We start from the raw sequence: 4,787 nt of genomic DNA, 5'->3' as shown, positions 1-4,787 counted from the left end.
TTTACTGGTTCAGCAAGCTGTTCTCTCATGCTGCCCAGCAGAGAGATTTGAAAAGGAGACAGCTCTCAGAGGACAGAGATGGCTCAGGATCAGATGCTTCAGTTCAGCATGCCAAGTCCATGCAGAGGAAGATATTTGCACTGGAAGGTAAAAGGGGGAGGAAAGTTGCTGTAAGAATTTAGGCCTATTTCTATTTTTCAAGGATCTGTACATAAAGAAATTAAGGAAAAGTCACTGTTGCCAAATGAATCCTAGTCAGAATTATACACCCTTCCCTAGGGCATCATCTGTAACGTTTTAATTCAGCACCTTCTGCACTTGAACCTAAAGGAAGGCTTTGGTGCCCCTCTCCTCCCAAAATGCCCAAACAGACCTTTTTCTTTTAAATCAGTGCATGCCTATGTCTCTTTGTGTATCCTTTGTACATGAAGTTCCTGTGTAATTTGTAAATAACCAAGATTTGCATTCTGAGCACCTGAGCTGCACTGTGAGAAGGATTAAATTACTCCTGTCCATTCCTGGATGGTCTCTGGGTTATGAGGCATTTGTCAAGCTACAGTATCTGTAGTAAAATACCTACCTCTGTCAAAAGCATTTGTGTCAACTGCAATTTCACGGCAATGGGGAGATGTCAGAAGGGGAGTGGCTTTGCATTTTCCAGCGCTTAATGGCAAGGACATGCGAGTTAACAGATGAGAGCACCACACTGACCTATCAGTGTTGTGGTTTAACCTCAGTCAGCAACTGAGCACCACACAGCCGCTCTCACTCCCCCAAAATAACAACAACAATAATACTAATGTAATAATAATAATACACAAAGCAAGTGATGCACAGTGCAATTGCTCAGCACCCGCCGACTGATGCCCAGCCAGTCCCCGAGCAGCGGCCCCCCCCAGCCAGCTTTCCCCGTTTATGTGCTTCATATGAGTAACAGATTATCCGTTTGTATACACATCATGCAAATGCTTGTCCAAAATAACATCTGAAATTGTATATATATATCCAATTGTATGTTATGTACTTCATATGAGCTGACATTCATAGACTTCAGTGCTACGTTGATGCATCTGTCACGACTCATCCAAAGCTACAATCCTCTGCCATCACCTAAAAGCCAGTGTTGCCCTTGATGTACGGCATCCATACATTCATTGCCAGAGCAGTGTTTCACACCTGCGGGGCACAGGGAAAAAGTTGGCCAGGCCCCTGGAAGGTCCCCCAGGCTGCCTTGCAGAGGGCACAAGCTCTGTCAGGAACGGAGCAGACACTGCTGATGGAGCAGAGCGATCAGAGAAGCCAATTCTGCTGTAAGGGTGGATGGTACAAGGTGAACACAAAAGGGAATGGTGGGGGGGAAGAGGGTCAGGTACAGACTACCGTGAGCATAGGGCTGGGAAGAAGGGAGGTTTGAGAGAAAGGTTGGTTGAAGGGCAAAGGGATGGGAGAGGAAGGAAGGGGAGGTGAGAGGCAACGGTGGTAGAACAGAGAAGTATTGCCTTAATGCAATAACCATCAATTAAATGACAGCAGAAAAAGTCAGGGCCAAATTAGGCTAAGAAACACAATCATACAAAGTAGATGAAAACCCAACAGATCAATTAATTGATCTTAGAGCAATCAAGATGCCAGGAAGCAATGGCAGGAGAAACCAGCATCAGCACTAAGCACAGCTTTGGGGCCAGCCTTCCCTGCATTTCTGTGCTTGGCTTCACCACTGAGCACAGAGCAGTGTTTCTCAGCAAACAGTTAGGTCCTGTTGGAGTCAGCTCATACCTGTTTATGTGGTTGTCTTGTCATACACAGATCAAGGCAGAAATAGTCTCTCCAAGTGGTTTATACATCTACTATAACACCAAGAAGGTTTAACTTTGTTCCACCTCGGGTGAAGAGCACGAATAGCCATGGGTGACACTAAACTGTGGGGGTGGCTACCATAATGAATGGCAGAACTTCTGCCCAGAGGGGCCTCAGTCAACTTGAGAAGTAGCACCTCGTGGTGTTCAAGGAGGAGATGAGTAGAGCTCTGCCTGTGGGGTGACACAGCCCTGTGCATTCAGCCAGGCTGGGAGATTCAAGCTGGGCAGCTGCCCTGCTGAGAAGGGCTTGGGGTTACAGCAGATAACAGGCTGACCATTAGCCAGAAGCATGTTCCCATTGCAAGTAAGACAAACAGGCTACACTAGGAGTCACATAGCTAGCAGAGCCAGAAGAGTGATTTTTACCCTCTGTTCAGGGCTGGTGAGGCCTCACCAGGATTTGTGTCCAGTGTTAGGTCCTCCAGTTCAGGAGGGATGTGGGAAAACAGGAGAGGGGCCAACAGAGGCTGCAAAAATGGTTAGGGGCCTAGAGCACAGTACCTGTGAGGGGAGGGAGCTGGGCTTGAGTAGTCTGGTGAAAAGGAGGCAGAGGGGGCATCTACCAGGAGCCCGTGACTGCTTGAAAGGCAGTTATAGACATGAGACAGCCAAACTCCTGCAGCGTCAGACAATGCAGTGAGGGACAATAGCCACAGATTGCAGCTTGGGAGGCTCACACATAAGGAAAGCTTCTCCCCCAGGAGGGTGGTGTCCCCTGGGACACGTAACCAGAGAGGCAGCGATCTCCATCCTTGGAGGTTTAAGAGTTGGCTAGACAAAGCCCCAGCTGACGTGATCTAGCATTGGCAATAGGCCTGCTCCAACGGGGAGGCTGGAGGCCACCAGAGGCCCCTTCCCACAGGCGTGACAACTGCGGCTCCACAAGCAGTTCTCAACAACAGTAAGTTTTAGTCTCTTGAAATACAATTAGCCTTAAGATTAAAGTCTCCTCCCTTACCCAGCCAAAGCACCTTGTCAGAATCAAGAAAAAAAAACCCAAGGAAAAAAAAAAAAACCAAACCCACTCCAAACCACAGACACACTACTAATCGTATCTCTGTACTAATCACGGCAGAGGAACACAATGCACGAGTCCATCCCAGCTTGCCAAGTTGCAAATACTTGTCCAAAATAACATCTGAAAGCAATTTGCAGTCATTCTCTATAAAAATACTTCCCTGTCAGCTCAGCAGCCATGGGAAATCCTTGAATTAGACTATTCCACCCCCTCCAAATACCTTCTGCATAGACTAAAAGAACTGCTAAGACCTCTCTCTTTTCAGGAGAATTTTTCCATATGCTTCTTTGCAGGTAGAAGTCACATTTAATTGTTCATCCACTTGGCAAGTTTTTCCATCTTCCACATTGTGCCTTTGGAGTAACATTATCAAATGAGGAAAAGCGTTATTTTTGATAGAAATAAGTCTCTTCACCCTAAAAACCTAAAGCATACCCATCAGACATATGCAAATGCTGCAAAGAATTAGTACAGAAAATAGTTTATTTTCTACTCCAAGCAATCTCAATAGCAACATTTCAAACTCATCAGAAATGAGCTTTAAAGTAATACTGCAAGACGCATGGTAAAGCAAACATTCAGCTCTCAAAAAGAGCTGGGGACTTCTTCAGACAAGATGTTTTTCCTAAAACATTGCTGAAGGTGAAAATCCATTTACACTTAATATTACCACATTTGGTTTTGCAGTTCTGCAAATGAAGTCTTTCTCTCCCAAAGAAAACTCCTCCTGATACTGAGAGGCTTTGCCTAAACAAGGATTTGAGGGCTCTGTCTCATTACAATATTCTACAGTAAAAACATCTGAAACACTAGTAGGCATCTTCCACCTCTCCTAAAAACCAAAAAGCAACACCTTTGGACATCCAAAGAAAGTGAGGTGAGCTAACAAATGGCACAGGGTTCATTTGGATCAGCAGGGTTCCACCGGATCACTGCCATGCTGCTTTTCAAGTGTAGCAGGATTCAAGTTCACGTAGGCACAGTGCAAGAAAGTTGCTGATTCCCAGCAGTAGAGATCTTCCTGTATTTGTATATGAAAGCATCAGTCTTTCCCAGACTAACCCCATAGACGCCATCTGGCACCAGAGACCCAAAACATCTCTGTCGGCTGCTCGGAAAGGATTCTTCAACACCATTCCCCAAGGAGGAAGAATTCCCATCAATATTCAGGGCTTTTGCAGTGGCGGTTTCACTTGCGCCATCAGAAATAGCATTAGGAGACACATTTTCAGCACACTTGGTAATGCCATCCATGCGCTTATGGAGATCTTGGCTCAGCAGCAATACAATAGTGCCTCCAACACGAAGTACTCTGGCAATTGCAGGAAAACTGAAGGTTAGGCGTTCATCCTGCCTGGCATTCATTCACCCGTGCAGAACTCAACACTGCTGACACTTCAGATGCCAGTTGTATTCGATAAAACACCTAAAGACGTTAAGGGTCATGGCTCAACTCGGTAAGCTATGTCTCCAAATGGAATTTAAATGCCCTATCTTCATAACTCTTCCTAAATGGGAGAACTGGGCCCTATCCCGACTCCCAAACATTTCTGACCTTGGGAGTTCTTTCCATGGCGTTAGCAGGGAAGATGGACCCTATTTTTTCACTCTTAGTATTCTTCCAAGGATTGAGGGCAGTTATCACTTTCAAATCCTGTTTTTGGGTTGCATGAGCCTCCACCAGTCTGCAAAGGAACAGCTTCCCAGGGCAGCAAGAGCTTTTCAGGTTGATAAGGCAATCCTGAAGCTGGCCTTTCCCTTTGGAAACTTTAAAAGGTCTGACCTTTCCATGTTCCACTGATCCTTAATGGCTTTCAAACTCAGGAAACAGAGGAAAATTTACCATTGTTTGCAATCCATTTTTCCTTGTACATGAGGAAACGTTACACTTGGCTTTGAAAGGGGGGGGT

The sequence above is a fragment of the Aptenodytes forsteri genome, unplaced genomic scaffold, assembly GCF_000699145.1.
Source record: "Aptenodytes forsteri isolate BGI_AS27 unplaced genomic scaffold, ASM69914v1 Scaffold272, whole genome shotgun sequence".
Lineage (NCBI taxonomy): Eukaryota > Metazoa > Chordata > Aves > Sphenisciformes > Spheniscidae > Aptenodytes > Aptenodytes forsteri.
The sequence above is the reverse complement of the archived record's forward strand: the minus strand, read 5'-3'. Positions refer to the sequence as shown.